This window comes from Xyrauchen texanus, chromosome 15 (genome assembly GCF_025860055.1).
Source record: "Xyrauchen texanus isolate HMW12.3.18 chromosome 15, RBS_HiC_50CHRs, whole genome shotgun sequence".
NCBI lineage: Eukaryota > Metazoa > Chordata > Actinopteri > Cypriniformes > Catostomidae > Xyrauchen > Xyrauchen texanus.
In genome coordinates, this window is record NC_068290.1 from 30139152 (window position 1) to 30156618 (window position 17467).

At 41.0% G+C, this 17467-nt stretch overlaps 1 long non-coding RNA gene across 1 annotated transcript; it reads right to left on the reverse strand.

Moving 5' to 3' along the window:
- Positions 1 to 380: 380 nt before the first annotated feature.
- On the reverse strand, positions 381 to 2315 carry LOC127656373 (uncharacterized). The gene is made up of 3 exons (XR_007972153.1): positions 2237 to 2315; positions 1265 to 1788; positions 381 to 1099 (listed from the first exon to the last, which is right to left on the reverse strand). It is a non-coding gene; the product is annotated as an uncharacterized LOC127656373 (long non-coding RNA).
- Positions 2316 to 17467: the final 15152 nt, after the last annotated feature.

Genomic DNA, 17467 nt, shown 5'->3' on the forward strand with positions numbered 1-17467 from the left:
GTGCGCACCAGTGAAGACTGCGAGAAACGTTGTTAGGGCCTACGTGTTGCAATCAAAAGCCAGAGAGGAAACTGCATCACACAAGCGGGAGTCATCACGCACAGGTGAGTGATATAACACTTTTTTTTTTTTAAACCGCTGGCAAACTTATCTCAAACAATTATATGTATACTGTACATGTGGTCCATTGTATTGTTTTCTAGGGGGGCTAAACAGCTGTCCCAAGTAGCCCAAACCGTGTTCAACATCTTTGATCACTCTGAAACCAGTATTACCGGTTTGAAGGAGGGCATAGACAGCTCAATGATTCAACTGGTAGAACTACAAAAATTGTAATTTTAATAAACCAACAGCCAAGTAACACAATATAAAGACACTTTTTTATTTAACATAGACAAGGCCATTTCACATATTTATATCTGGCATTCTTTGAACTGAAAAAAATAATAATAATTGGCCTACATTTATTTAAAATAACAGAGATTATATGTTTTCTTAACACTGAGCCTTCAGCAGAGGAATGGGGACCGTCGACATCGCAGATGTACGACCCTCAGCCCGAAGCGCCTCATTCCCTGCCTTCTGCTGCAGCTGCTCCAACACCATCCCTAAAGTGGAGATGAAGATGGATGTCCAAAAGCAGCAGAAAATAGTACTCCATCTACAGGAGGAGTACTACAAACTAAAAATTGAGCAACTCAAAAATAAAACGTATAACAAATAATATTTTTTGTGTGTCTTCATAATATCTTTCTAATGAAAATGTTGGCTAAGGTGCTGTTTATTCACGATTTTTATATTACATTCACTGTTACTTATATGAAATGCAAATTAGTAAACTGGGCTCTGTAAGGATTCCCACTTTGGGACAGATCTCTCCCTTATGGAGGGTATTCTTCATCATCCTCTTCATCAGCCCAGTTGTCCGTGGGAGGGTCTGCAATTTGTCTAGCTTTACAGATGTTATGAAGCACTGCACAGGCTGTTATCACTTTGAAGACCTTTCCTGGTGCCAGTCACCTCTCCATGTAAAATGTGAAAGCGCCTCTTTAGTTGACCAATACCCCGCTCAACTACGGCTCGTGTTTTCTTGTGAGCTCTGTGAGTTAATGAAAATGAACAGAATTCAGTTGATATTTTCAAAATATAATGGTAGGTTATTTATGGGAAGTAGTGTAGCCAACAAATACTAAGCTACTGCAACACATTTGTTGTTGTTTACATTTGAAGTCCACACACATTAATTGTATGTTGTCACTGTTACCTGTTGTAATTTAGCTGTGACCCCTGCTCAGGACGGAGGTAAGGTGTGAGGAGCCATGGTTTACAAGGATAACCACTGTCCCCTAACAAGTGGCAATTTGCTGGAATACGACGTCCTTCAAACAGATGTCTCAGGCCACTCTCCGCCAGTATCCTGGCATCATGTGTTGCGCCGGGCCATTTTGCAACAATGTCTAAAATCTTATAATCTGCCCTGAAAACAACTTGAACGTTTATGCTGTGGTACCTCTTTCTATTAACATAAACGTCCTCTTCTTTCGACGGTGCGATAATTCGGATGTGGGTTCCATCTATTACTCCTATAGGAGACCGTGCGCGTCTGCGCTGATTATGGATTGCTCGTCAACTGAGCCTTCCTCGGTCAGAAGAAATAGGCAAATCCAATGGTGCAGTTTGAGTATTTATTGAGGAAGAGTCAGGTACATTGAGGTGATGATGGTTCACAGGTATTACTATAACCAAATAGGTGTGTTTGTGGGGGTATGTATATGTATGTGTGGTTATCTGAAACAGAAATACAATAAATGTATATTAATAAACATGTAGGCTATGGTTACATACAGTTGCATAAAGAAATGACCCGCAGTACAACCAAAATCCACTAGGGGGGGCTCTAACACTATAAATGAACTTGCATGAATGCCATAAATCTCCAAATAGTGAAAAATGCTAAAACAGGCGAACTATACATTAAATATAATATTTGCGGTTATATGCAAGGCAATAACTAAAGTATATACGTTAGATGGCTACTTTACAAGCGCATATGGAGCGCCGTAGCGGCAACAGCAGTATAACAGCCAGTAGTGAATTAACACGAGTATAACAACTTCGCCATATGGGCAACAAACGCGGCATTCATACAAAGCCGTACTTGCATCTTAAGGACGCACACAGCACTCATGCACACAAGATTCGCGCAGGATAAACAAAGGATGGCAATTCTCTGTACCGTGAAAAATGCTGGTAATTCACTGTACCACACCCAAAGTGAAAGCGCCTACCACGAGCGATCAGAACTACCAACGAACATATGCATTATGGGTAACGTAGTCCATGTCAGGGCACAGACTTTTAACAACTCCGACAACACCAGGGAAGCCTGCTATATTGACAGATGCAGTTTTTTGAGCCTGCAAGGTGGGAATGTCCAGTGGAAACGAAATTAACTGCGACACAATAAAAGGTTCTGAAAGTGCTGTAATTGTGTGATCACTCTGCTTACAGAAGGTTGTGACAGACCCAAATCATCACTGCTGCATTGTTGCATTTTCCCAGTTGCCAAATATCGTAATGTAGTGATTACTTTCATTTCTGGCGTTATGGCATTCCTGCGCTGTGTCGGTGATGTTAGCGCATCTCTAATAAGATCAGTCACAAACATGATCCCTGCACGATCTAATCTATAGCGTCTTAACAACTCACTGTCATCCATTGTCTGCAACACATTTATTCTCTCTCTTCGTCTTTCTGCCATTTTCTCCTCTGCTAAAGAAACTCTTAAGCCTCTTAAAAGTCCTCGTCCGTGCTCCTAACAATTTTGACCTTAAGACCTCTTTTAAGGGTTAATTTTAGGAGTAAACGCCCACATTTCTAAGAATTTTCTTAGAATTTTGTCACTAGGAGCTACTTTTTGCATTAAGATTCTTTATGAATACGGGCCCAGATTTCTTTGCTTCCTATAAAGTTCACAGGATACTTTTCAGAGCATTCTGAAATCATGCTGGGATAACATGGACAAAACTGTCCATGCCAGCTCTAGTGTATGCTACCATTCAAGCAAAATGGGTCATACTAAATACTAAAACATTGTAAGTTCATTTACATTTTGCCATTAAACTTTTCACAAAAATTTTTATTCTGATACTATAATTTGAATTGAGATACATTTTATTGAATTCGAAAAGAATGCAAAATAGGAGCATTTTCATTAGGGTCTCATCCTTACAGGACCCCACTGTATGTGTCCAAAATGTGCAGTTTCATACATTAGCTTGTCATTTTAATTCTATATACTCTATGGTTTTGGCTTTCAAATATATTACATTCAAAAAGCTACAGAAAAAGAAGAGGAAGAGAGAGCAGATAAAAGCCAAAATGCAATTGAAAAGAAAAAGGAGGAAAAATGCTTTCAAGATATAGACAGGGAAGGAAAGAGAGATTAGCTGATCGAAGGTGCACGAGATGTTCAAACATGGCATTTTTAACAGTTTTGCTGGTCAGAACCAGAGTGTGATCTGTGGCACTGATGTCCGTTTATGTAACCTCCAGTCTCTAAAGCACACAAGCCAGGGTCTTGCCTGATCTTGGCGGCTAACATAGACTTGTCAAGACAGGGAAAGAAGCAAAAGATGGGTGCTTTATGGCACCAGAGCCCCACGGCCTACAAAGAGACACTTGTATTGCTGGCTTCATCTGTTTGCCGGCAATGAGTATAAGGCAGGTTTTCTGTCACATCTGCAAGATTTGCAGTGAGCTGACATAAATGTTCTAGTGCATGTGTGTGAACACAGATTACAATAATGAAGGCGGTGACCAGCAACCATGCCCAAGTTATTGTGTTTCCTTGCTTCAGGAAACTTTGATAGTATAGTGTATCAAATTAAATCTGTAAATGCAGGTTTTGTTTTTTTATATAGACAAATATGTTACCTACTAAAAAAAAAAAAAAAACTAAACCAGCCTAAGTTGGTTTTAAGGACTTACAAGTCTCCCAGGATGGTCTGTTGGCTGGATTTAGGGGAGTTCTGGTCACTTTTGATCTGGACAGGCTAGCCTCATCTGGGGACCAGCCTAAACCAGGTAAGACAAGCAAATCAAAAGCTAGTTTAAAGTGTTTTTGCAAGAAAGGCACTTCTGTATACAAATGTTAAAAGATTTATATTGTAATTTGGCTTGTAATATGGACATTAGAAAAACTAGTCACTGCACCCTTAAACTATTATAGGGGTCATGTCATGACGAATAACATTTTCCGTAATATTTTGACATATTCTACTATAAAATCATACTGTAAATTCCAAAACTGAAACCAAGCTGCCAAAACGCACCGTTCTCTACTTCTGCGACTTCCCTATATCACTTGAGGTACTCATTATTTCAAGATGGCCTCTACAGCAACAATATCAATGCCTATTTTAAAATCAACGCACCCACGCTTACTTGGCTTATAAATAGAGACAGAGAGAAGGACAAAAGGCCTACTCTCTGTGGCCTAACTACTCCTGAAAATGAAAGGGTCCATTTGGACTATTTTGACTTATTTTTTTATACAAACATGCACTACACAGACGTCTTTGACTGTTGTCGTCTCTCTGGCATGCTTTTAAAAGCCGTAAACGGAATGAGAACATGGATCCATCATGCCTTGTTACCACTGTGCAGGCTGGTGGTGGTGGTGTAATGGTGTGGGGGATGTTTTCTTGGCACACTTTAGGCCCCTTAGTGCCAATTGGGCATCGTTTAAATGCCACGGCCTACCTGAGCATTGTTTCTGACCATGTCCATCCCTTTATGGCCACCATGTACCCACCCTCTGATGGCTACTTCCAGTAGGATAATGCACCATGTCACAAAGCTCGAATCATTTCAAATTGGTTTCTTGAACATGACAATGAGTTCACTGTACTAAAATGGCCCCCACAGTCACCAGATCTCAACCCAATAGAGCATCTTTGGGATGTGGTGGAACTGGAGCTTCGTGCCCTGGATGTGCATCCCACAAATCTCCATCAACTGCAAGATGCTATCCTATCAATATGGGCCAACATTTCTAAAGAATGCTTTCAGCACCTTGTTGAATCAATGCCACGTAGAATTAAGGCAGTTCTGAAGGCGAAAGGGGGTCAAACACAGTATTAGTATGGTGTTCCTAATAATCCTTTAGGTGAGTGTATATATATATATATATATATATATATAAATACACCCCTCACATTTTTGTAAATATTTGATTACAGCTTTTATGTGAGAACACTGAAGAAATGACACTTTGCTACAATGTAAAGTAGTGAGTGTACAGTTGTATAACCGTGTAAATTTGCTGTCCCCTCAAAATAACTCAACACACAGCCATTAATGTCTAAACCGCTGACAACAAAAGTGAGTACACCCCTAAGTGAAAATGTACAAATTGGGCCCAAAGTGTCAATATTTTGTGTGGTCACCATTATTTTCCAGCACTGCTTTAACCCTCTTGGGCATGGAGTTCACCAGAGCCTCACAGGTTGCCACTGGAGTCCTCTTCCACTCCTCCATGATGACATCACGGAGCTGGTGGATGTTAGGGACCTTGTGCTCCTCCACCTTCTGTTTGAGGATGCCCTACAGATGCTCAATAGGGTTTAGGTCTGGAGACATGCTTGGCCAGTCCATCATCTTCACTCTCACCTTCTTAGCAATGCAGTGGTCGTCTTGGAGGTGTGTTTGGGGTCGTTATCAAGCTGGAATACTGCCCTGCGGCCCAGTCTCCGAAGGGATGGGATCATGCTCTGCTTCAGTATATCACAGTACATGTTGGCATTCATGGTTCCCTCAATGAACTGTAGCTCCCCAGTGCCGGTAGCACTCATGCAGCGCCAGACCATGACACTCCCAACACCATGCTTGACTGTAGGCAAGACACACTTGTCTTTGTAATCCTCACCTGGTTTCCGCCACACACGCTTGACACCATCTGAACGAAATACGTTTATCTTAGTCTCATCAGACCACAGGACATGGCTCCAGTAATCCATGTCCTTAGTCTGCTTGTCTTCAGCAAACTGTTTGCAGGCTTTCTTGTGCATCATCTTTAGAAGAGGCTTCCTTCTGGGACGACAGCCATGCAGACCAATTTGATGCAGTGTGCGGTGTATGGTCTGAGCACTGACAGGCTGACCCCCCACCCCTTCAAACTCTGCAGCAATGCTGGCAGCACTCATACATCTATTTCCCAAAGACAACCACTGGATATGACGCTGAGCATGTGCACTCAACTTCTTTGGTCAACCATGGCGAATCCTGTTCTGAGTGGAACCTGTCCTGTTAAACCGCTGTATGGTCTTGGCCATCGTTCTGCAGCTCGATGTCAGGGTCTTGGCAATCTTCTTATAGCCTAGGCCATCTTTATGTAGAGCAACAATTCTTTTTTTCAGATCATCAGAGAGTTCTTTGCCATGAGGTGCCATGTTGAACTTACAGTGACCAGTATGAGGGAGTGTGAGAGCGATGACACCAAATTTAACACACCTGCTCCCCATTCACACCTGAGACCTTGTAACACTAACGAGTCACATGACACCGGGGAGGGAAAATGGCTAAATGGGCCCAATTTGGACATTTTCACCTAGGGGTGTACTCACTTTTGTTGCCAGCGGTTTAGACATTAATGGCTTGTATGTTGAGTTATTTTGAGGGGCCAGCAAATTTATACTGTTATACAAGCTGTACACTCACTACTTTACATTTAAGCAAAGTATAATTTCTTCAGTGTTGTCACGTGAAAAGATATAATAAAATATTTATGAAGATGTGAGGGGTGTACTAACTTTTGTGAGATACTATATATATATATATATATGTAAAATATCTATGTATTATTACAAAACGGTACGCAGTGTATGTTCTTGCTAAATTGCTTGCAAATGTAAGATTGTTGTTTAGCACAGTAGGTCATACATACCACGTAATATATATATCATATTAGAATAGTTACCCCTTAGTTATACAATTCTTAAAGTATATATTATTTGTAATTTTCCATGTTGTTTAGCAATATAGGTCATACATACCATGTCATATTAGAATAGTAACCCCTTAGTTATAAAATAATTACAGTATAAATTATTTGTAATTTTCCAAGTTGTTACCCCTTTATTCCTCAAACTTTGCATATTGTTCCCTTATACCTACACGTAAGTAATTTATAGGTACACTATTATTACAAAAAGGTACGCTGTAAATTCTGTGTACTTGCGCTGTAAATTGCGGGCTATAATCTAAAGCGTTACCGCAGTGTGTTGGATGCGTGTTATGTGTAAACTGTGAAATGTAAATTTCTAATGTTTTGATTCTTGTTTATTCTCTTTCGATTGAGTTTCAAATACGACTGAATTTGAGGGGCTGCACACTGTTAGCCAATCGTAACAAAGGGCGTTTACATTGAACTTTAAAGGAGGAGCAGAGGCTTTTTTTTTTTTTTTTAAACATTATCAGTGGACCTCAGGGAAGATAAAGAAACTATATTGATATAAAAAAAGAGCTTTTCATGAGCCTTTTAAAGCCAAATTAAAGGCTTTTAAACATTTGCTCCTGAAGAAGTTTCTTGGAAAATCACTTTTCCATTATCAATGGCTGCAGTAACACAACCAAAGACCACCTTCTGTGATTTCATACTATAGAAAAATGCCCTTCCAGCAAGTAGTGCTCCAAAAAATTTTTTTGAAATATGTTTTTATTTTGTGTATATCATGCACACACACATGATGAACAGTATTGCTTAAAAAGAGGGAAAGAAAAAGTGAGAGAAAACAGATGTGAATTTTGAATTTAGGTCTGTGCAGAGAAAGGGAGCCTCTTATTCTCTCTCAACGGGAGATTGGCCTAAGCTTCAGCCTAGTCTCGTCGGCCCAGCGGGAGACTTTCCTGAACGGACTGCCCAAGGGAGGGGCACCTGCCCCTGCCACAAACACTGGCGCACAGCAAGGAAAGAGGAGGGGTGGGAGAGGATGGAAAGACACTCAGGATTCCAGGAAAAGGACATGTGTTGGATTTATGAAGCACACAGGTGACACAAAAAGATGGATTTTCTTTAAAGTAAAGTTTTTCCTCTGTCATAATCATAGTGTTTTTTATGGAAACCTCAGCTATACCAGCTCTTGGTGACTACCAATATAAACTGACAGCTTATGGATTTGTTGCCCTCCCTCAAGGCAATATTTTCCATTGTTTAGGTTCATTGGATACTAGCTTATGTTTGAAGTTTATCACATGCTCAATCATTCAGACCCTCTTGAGAGAGAACAACAGAGAGAGGGACCGAGTTCAGAAAGGCCCCACACTTCCTCAGCTGAACTTTTGAATTGTCCTTAAACTATGAGGCTCAGAACATTCCCACAAAGACATCATGCTAAATATACAATTGAATGATTCTGAATAAGCAGCATCAGTGCAATAAATACATATGTATGGAGGAAAAAACAATGTATACTGTAGGTAAAAATAAGCAGCATACAGTAAGAGGAATAATACTCAAAATTAAAGTTTTGTTCCAACCATTTAAATCTGATATGTGCTTTGTTCAATTAAAAAAATGACACACATTTTTTTTAGACACATCCCACCAAGTTTGACGTCATTGACATTGGTGGTGAAAAACTTTCTTAAGATGCCTTACTGTGATGAGGAGGAGGGCGGGGTGGGTCTGTGACTATGCCCACCTGGCCCCCAATCGGGCTAATCAGCCGTGGAGAGGGATAGATGCAGTGGGACTTGGCAGTTCGGAAGAGAGAGAGAGAGAGAGAGAGAGACACGCAGCTGCAGTGTGTGCATTTGTGTTTATGTTTTGTCTTAATGTTTTAATTTCTCATTAAAAATTATTTTGATGGTTCGTCCGGTTCCCACCTCCCCCTTTCCATTTTACCCTTTGTAACAGTAACATTCATACAATTTCAAACTGTTGTGAGTGATATGACGTCATTGAGGAATTTTCCCTTGGCATCTTAGAAACAGTTAGAAACACTTCGACAAATGAAACATGAATCAATAAATACATGATTACACACCTTGGTGATGTTTTTTATGATGTAAGGGTATTTTTACAAGAAATGCTAACCAATGTAGCCTTTAGCATCGTATAGAAAGCTACAATCAATATGTCTATGATGAAAATGCATGTTGGAGCATAACTTTTTTTTCTCGAGTAATACCTTTGATATTAGAGTAAATATGTATTGTAAAAAATCTTATTCTTAATGAGAATTTAAATATTGTTTTTCTGTACAAATTTCAAAAAATCCTTAAAGCAAGATACATTAAAGTGAATTTTCTTACTTTTTTACTTGTTTATAGTCAAAACAAGGGCAAAATTTGCCAGTACTGAAGAAGTAATCCAAAGTATTTAGATTACATTACTGACCTTGAGTAATCTAATGGAATATGTTACAAATTACATTTTACAGCATGTATTCTGTAATCTGTTGCAGAATATTTTTTAAAAGTAACCTTCCCAAACCTGTAAATAACACACTCATTACGATATGTCATTAAAGCTATTTTTACCTGTACCACCAATATGTAATCCTTGATCTGTTGCTTGCACACCCAAACTGTCACCCTTGTTCCATATTTTAAATATCACTCTGATGCTGTATTCATTTGAGCATTTCAATTCTTTGCCCAAGGCTACATTTAAAATAAATACATTTTCTATTATGATCGTTTGTGTTTTGGGTGATGTATTACTTTCATACAAAATAGCTGTCAAAAAATATGAGTTCTTGAGGAAGAGGAATTATTTATATATTTGTGTTTCATAGGGTCTCCCAGAGTGCTGTGCGTGTGAGTGAAACAAACTGATGCTTGTGTAGCAATGGTGTTGTCACGCAAGGGCATACTTTATAGCTTCACATGGTCTGATCACACCGTGAGGTACTGTAGGAGCATATGCATTATGCTTCTCTGACATGCTCTGATGTTTTTCAGGTAAATGGAAACACATGCCCATGGAAAATAAAAAGAGAATGAGAGGTGAACACATCGGGTCCTTGTGGAGACCCATGTAAGATAGTGTTCTTCCAAACTAGAAACTGGATTTGTATGTTAGTTTGATTAAATAAGGAGAACATCAGTGTATTATCATGCACTGTAAACCCTAATAAGTTTGCAGAACAAAATGTTTCTCTTTGATTAGCATAGCAATTGTTCAACAAGTAAAACAATATACTGCAGAACAATCTTAAAGAGGTCATGAAGTGCTTTTTATATTTCTTTTCTTTTCTTTTATTCCCTGAGGTTGACTTGATAATGTTATAAAAGTATTTTTGCACCAAACGGTCACAATTTAGTAATATATGATAATTTTCCACCCTTTTTTTGGCCCTCTGTCTGAAAAGCTCTGTTCTCCTTCTGTCACTAACTCGATTTTGTGTCGATGTAGTGGCACTAGGGGTTTCTCGAGCGCAACGAACACCTCTATTCTTTTGAGAAAAGGCCAATGGCAATTGACGAGTGGAATTTGCATGCCACTCCCCTGGACATACGGGTATAAAAGGAGAAGGAATGCCCACTCTCATTCAGATATTTTCTTGAGAGCTGAGCGGTTGTACTATCAGCAAGCTGAATACTACTGCTGTTCCATTCACAGCTTAAGAAGTGTATGCTGTTGGATATACAGAGCATTTCCAGCGGCTTTCTCTCCTTCTGCACAACGAGTGCAGATTTTGCCCCTGGGTGCTTTGACAGCGTTTGTGGATGGTTCATGTTCTCATTGCGAGAATATGACCATGTCAACGTTGGTGTCGTGGCTCGAGCCACTCTAGCCATCCCCCGCACTGCGCCTTCTATCCTGGCTGGCGCTGGAGGCGATTTGGGGAGTTCTATGGGTGCGGTTTCGCCGGGAAATTCCCCGCGGACCTCCCGTTCCCCAGCACGCTTGTTTGCTCCCGTCCAGATCCGAAATTAGACCAGCCGGCTCATGGCCAGTTTGACGTCTCTTTCGAGGTCTGCGAACAGGATGAGTCTTCGATTGCTGCATCGGAGAATGCACTGGCAATGTCGGACGCTGAGGACTCGACTGGGCTGCCACCTTCGAGTCTTCCCACCCAGTCTGAGGCTGACGTAGAGCTGACCGCCATGCTTGCCCAGGCTGCCGCAAGTATCTTGTCGGACTGGAACCCTCCACCATCCCCTGAGCGCTCATGGCTTGATGATATGTTCTTGGCTTCGGGGCGCCGCTCACGGCCATGTCCCCCCGGTTCCTTTCCTCCTGGAGGTGCACGAAGGCTGCAAAAACCCAGGCCCGAGCCCAGCTCTTGGTCTCAGTGTAGAACCCCCCGCAGGAAGCTGACGCCCCCCCGTCTCATGGGCCGGCACAAGGACCCAGAAGGCTACTAAGTGCCCCTGAGATGGACAACTCAGGGAGCGAGACATCCGCTATGGAGCTGGTATCCAGACCACTCCATCACCTGTTGGAGGGCCGTGAGGTTAATCTTTAGTATTTTACTTCTCTTTTTTGTTCCTGCACCCCAAACGGGCTTCGGTACCCAAATTGTCAAAAAGCAGTCCCCCCCGCCTTCACGCGCCCGGCTGGGCCATGCCTACGGCCTACCGGTTATGACGAGTCTCGAGGATGACCCGAGAGGTCCTCGCTAACCTGCCCTATGCCGGATACGTGGAGCAAGGGACGAAGCAACTCCCTGCCGTGAGACCCCACCTCCAGGTACGTCAGATGCAATCGTCCCTTTAGTGCCCCTCGCCTTCAGCTTGGACGCATGGCTAACGCTTTCCATCCTGTCGCGGTGGCTGACTAGGACCATCTGACTTGGCTACGCGATTCAGGTGATTCGCCAGGCGCAAGCCCTGGTTCAGTAGCGTCCGCTTCACTTCAGTGCAGGGCGAGAATGCCGCCACACAGCAGAGTGCTTGCACCTGCATCAGCAGTTCACGTAACACGGTTCAGCTGTTGTGGCATTTTTCTATAGGGACCCCTAGTGTCACTACATCGACACAACATTGAGTGCGTGACAGAAGGGGAACATCTTGGTTACTGTCGTAACCTCCGTTCCCTGATGGAAGGAACGAGATGCTGTGTCCCTCTTGCCACAACGCTGTACTAGCCGCTGAAATGGCCGGACCTTGTCCCAGCTCCTCAGCACAAAACCTGAATGAGAGTGGGCATTCCTTCTCCTTTTATACTCGTATGTCAGGGGGAGTGGTATGCAAATTCCTCTCGCCAATTCTCGTTGGCCTTTTGTCAAAAGAATAGAGGTGTTCGGGGCTCTCAAGAGCTACCCCTAGTGTCACTACATCGCCACAACATCTCGTTCCCTCCATCAGGGAACGGAGGTTATGACAGTAACCAAGAGGTTTTGGCATAAGCGCCTCCTTAAAACGTTCTGCCACCATTCTGATTAGCTAACATCATGCAGCCCCTCAAATTCAGAAAACTCAATCGGAAGAGAATTAATCTCGACATTATAAAACAAAATTGCAGGGTTTACACATAACACACATCCAACACGTTGCATCTGACTATATTAAACTGTTCATCTCAAACACATCTGTTGACTCTGCACCATCAAACAGACATGACATTTGAAATGTTCATGAACGAAAAGGTTTACTTATGCTTTTGAGATGTTTTTAACTGCCCCATTCTTCAATAAATGTTCCTTTGCAAAGCTTGAATCGTATTCTGACTGTTCACAAGCAATCCATGCTGACATGAGCAGAAAAAAACGAACGGACACATCATAGTCCAAAGAACGGTGAAATTACACACACACACACTGAAGGCACACATCGCCGGAAACACACTGAAATGGTCAAAGATGTCCATTAAAGACATCCATCTTCAAAGACATCTTATGTTTACATACATTAACAATTAATAGCACAGCTGAATGAAAGAGAACTGCTTCTGCCTTTCAGAGCGTTAACTTGACAACGCATCCTTTAACAGCAGCGATAAACATGGCAGTGGTCAAAGAGTCTGTGTAGTTCATTTTTATATACTCAAAATAAATCAAAATAGTCCAAATGAGTCCCCTTAGGTGTTATTTTAGGAATAGTTAGCCACACAAGGCCTGCTCTCTTGACTTGAAATGTACACCATTGGGAGGGAGACGTGGTGTCAGCCGATTTTGCCGGGCTTCAGCCCCGAATTATTTGAGTGTAGCCCCGAATGTATTTTGAAACGTTGACTGACAAATATGAAACCTGACAATAGCCTATGTAAACCACCGAAATCACAAGTTGCCTTATTTAATTGTGCTTTGGCTTTGCACATACAGCATACAGCCTGTAAATATAGCGTTAACTAACGTTACTTATTGGCGAGTTAACAGCAGTTAGCAAGAAAGACAGAAAAAATGAAGCAAATGAGGCTTTGGGGATTTTTCCGAAAGAAGTCAGAGGGTAAGAATTCAAATTTTTTTTGGTCCTTAAAGTCTGAGGATCATCATCTGGCTGGCTTTCACCCACAGCAGGCTAGTTATTACCATAGGCTACGTTAGCACTTGGACCAGCGTGCTTATGATTGCATTTGAAGATAAACAACGGATACACATTTCGAGATAAGTGTGCCCATTTCTAGAAAAGTGTAGGCTACATAACCTTGCTATTGTTCATGCTGTAGGAACACTAGTTTTATCCCACTGCACTGAATACTTTCCTTGTTTATCAGGTGTTGTTTTCTCTAAGGATAACCAATAAGCATTAACATAAAATGTATGAGTGACTTGATTTGTGATATTAGTTTGTAATAAATATACACTTTGATTTGATTAAATGGTTTTGTAGAGGGTAGGAAAGATGAGCTACAGACTGAGGAGCAGCAGCTGTAGCAATAGCAATTGGTAACAATTAATCAGTCACTTTACTTTAGAGAAAGTTAAAAGTGAAACATTGTTTATCCCAAAGATCCTAATGAAAGGATTTTGACAGATGAACATGGAGAATTATATACAGTTCGATGCCATGGTGTGTCAATGAACTTAGACTAAAGTCATTCATGTATTGCTTTAACTTAGGATCTCATACATCATTTTGACTATATACGTCAAAAAATATAAATTATTTATATTAAATATTTTTTGCCTCACTTTACTCACTATAATCTAACTCTTTTGTGATGACATTATGGTAATGTACATGAAAATTCAAGAATCATGATAGATCTGGCAATCCCACTGATCTGCTCTTCCCAATACATTTTCTTCAGTGCTATTGGTCTACAATTTTAAATATGTAGCACTTGATGAATTAGTTGTTTGAAGCTGATTTGCAATAAGTTATGTGCTGTATCTGTTCTTTTGCATCACAGATGATTCAGGGAGGAGAGAGGATGAGTTAGTCGAGGATAGTACTAGAGAGAGAGAAACAACAGCAAGTAATAATAGAGAAACAACAGCAAGTGATAAGAGAGTGAAATATAACAAGTAATGAGAAGGACACCAGATAGACAGCAAGAGGTGAATAGTGTACGTTGAATGTGTGTGTGTGTGTGTTGAGAGAGAGAGAGAGAGAGAGAGTGTGTGTGTATGTGTGTCTACATAATGTTAAACTAATGTTAACATTAAACACCTTTTGTCTCTCTGGTAGCTTTCTGGTGGAAGGAGAGAGAAAAAGACAGCAACACTTGATGAGAAGGGAGAACGACAGGAGCAGGTGAAAAGAGATTGACTGAACTCTCTAGGACAGTTGTTTTGTTGATGTAATATACCAATACACAACAGTTCATATTATGTTCTACTAAAGTCTCACACAATTAAGATTTTGACTGAAAGTAAAGTGTTACTGTAAAAAAAAACTCTTCGAGTGATGCCTGTGTTTGCATAAAATGGTCTGGGCTAAGCCCCGGATGTCCTTCAATGCTGGAAACATCTCTGGGAGGGGCCATGGGTGCGACGACGCATGTTGTGGGATGTGTAAATACAAATGAGCAATATTTCTTTGTACGAAAATAATGCTTAAGTAATAAAAGCAGAAATTCCTTGCTCACAAGATGTTAATGAATTTGCCAGTAGTCATAAACAAATAAAATTTGCTCACAAACCTAACTGAACCAACCTGGTTGACACAATCTTCCATTCGGGGAAGTGGAAAAGAATCAGGCTTAGTCACCCTGTTAACCTTTCGATAATCAGTACACAAAGATTTATTTACAAGCAAGCAGGGTGCGGCCCAGCTTATTCTGAATTTCAGCATCTAGTTGCTTGCATTTCTCTGGGGAAACACGATAGCAATGCTGGCGAATGGGCTCAGCATCCCCAACGTCAATATCGTGAGCCATCCAATGGGTACAAGAAGGTACGTCAGAAGATAATGTACTGAGATGACTAAGCAGACTCTTCAAATCCGCTCGATGGGATACATTTAAATGAACAAACACAACATCCAAATTCGTAAGTGATTTTTTATTTTTTAGTCGACCAAACAGCACAGCATCATCTGGAGGTGAAACTCCCTCATCCACATAACTACCTAAGGGAGTGGGTGACACAGTTTAAACTACCAGCATTGGTTTAGCATCAGAAGTTTACACATTCAGCAAACTAGAACAGTGAAATAGGGCTTTAACAAATTAACATGGCACAACTGAGTGGATTTTCTCTGATTTGGAGTAGCGATCAAATAGTTCATAGACCTTCTCAGCTACAGTGAAAGGGCCAGTGAACTGAGCTTGAAATGGAGAACCATCTATGGACAAAAGAGCCAAGACCTGATCACCAGGAGTAAACTGGCAATATTCAGCTTGATGATCAAAGAGAGACTCTGAGACAAAATAAAATTTTGTTTTACCATCTTACCTGCCTCATACAACCTATGCAAGTCATTCACATAATTAATGAAATTTATGGGGGTATGGTCTCTATCCAATTGTCTATCCAATCTGGTGAAAATGCTCCAAAGTACACTGGCTTTGAGCATGATAGGCACTTGCTTTATTGTGCTTAATGTGCAATTGCTGCAACACCTGAGAAAACAAGTGAAAAGTAAAATTAGAGCCTTGGCCACTCTGTAGAATGTTTGGAATGCCAAAGGCCGATATAAACTGGGTTAGAGCTTTCACCACAGATTTTTATGTAATGGTGCAGAAGGAATAAGCTGCAAGGTATTGTGTTGACGCACATATAACTTTAAGTAAGTAAAATTTGTATTAAGGTAGAGGACCCACACAACCAATGATCAGATGCTCAAATGGCTGACTAATAATAGGTAACAATGGAGCAGATTTCATTTTCTGGTTGGGCTTACCTGTTATTTGGCAAGTGTGACACGTTCTAATGTACGTAGCAATATCTTTTTTCAGTTTCTGACAAAAGAAATGGTGCAAAAGGCTGTCATAGGTTTTTCTTACACGCCAATGACCCGCAATGTCACCATGAGCAGTCTGCAAGACTAAAGGACCAAATTTAAGGGGAACTATCACCTGCATGATGGGGTCAAACAGTTCTGTGAGAGTAAAATCAGCTCGCTGTTCAGCTGTCATGTCAGGGGAGGACACAGAAAGAGACTCAGTTAGAGATAACTTTTGCTCCACACATCCTTCACTGTTGTCAGTCCTAGGTTCACAGGAAGAAGGTTGGTTAGCTAGGATTACTGCACGATCTGTTAATACTTCGGGAGACTCCTTTGCACTCTCATCGGAAGACTCCGGTGACAGTGGAATAGAAGAAACCACAAGAGGTGGAGGACCATCAAACCAAACCCTCCACCTGCCAAATTATTACCCAAGAATGAACAGAGCTGGAAGACACTGATGCAGTGAGAACATCAGGTTTAAAATGCACAAGAGTATTGAAGTCTTAACTTGTCTTAACCATGACAGTAGTCACAAATCAAATCAGACTTTTTTGGTGACACACGATCCATTCTAAAATCTGACTCTTTAGTTTTACTTATGATCTTATGAATTAAACCATACTCATCAGCAAGCACAAAAGTCGTGTTGACTTTCTGTTGATTTATATATGTAGCGATTTGGGCAGGGATGGAATTGAACTGCTCAAGCAGAGTTAGGTCACACAAATCTTCAAGTGTGTCTACATCAGACGCAGTACACTGATGGTTAAATAGGGTTGTAAGCTCACAGACAAACTCAACGTGAGTTTCATTCATTCCCTTAATCAGAGTCCTAAACTTAGCTCATAAGCTTTTAAAACAGACACTTTAACAGTAGCATAGTTTTTACTATCTGCCAATAATAACGCAGAGTAAACCTCTTGGGGTAGGCTACCCGGGACGGAGAGGTGCTGCTGTGAGTGGGGTGGACAATGGGGTGTCCGCCCCCCCCCCCCATACCTGGATCGGCTCCAACGCAAAAGCTTTTAGACGGATCGGGTATCGGCCTGTTGAGCCCGATCCAAATCCGATACTGTGTGTTAGTTATGTTCGTTACTGTCAAGCTAAAAAAATTACATAAAAGGGCAATTCTTAGACTATGGGCACTTTCATGTCCTTTGATCATATTTTATAAAAAACA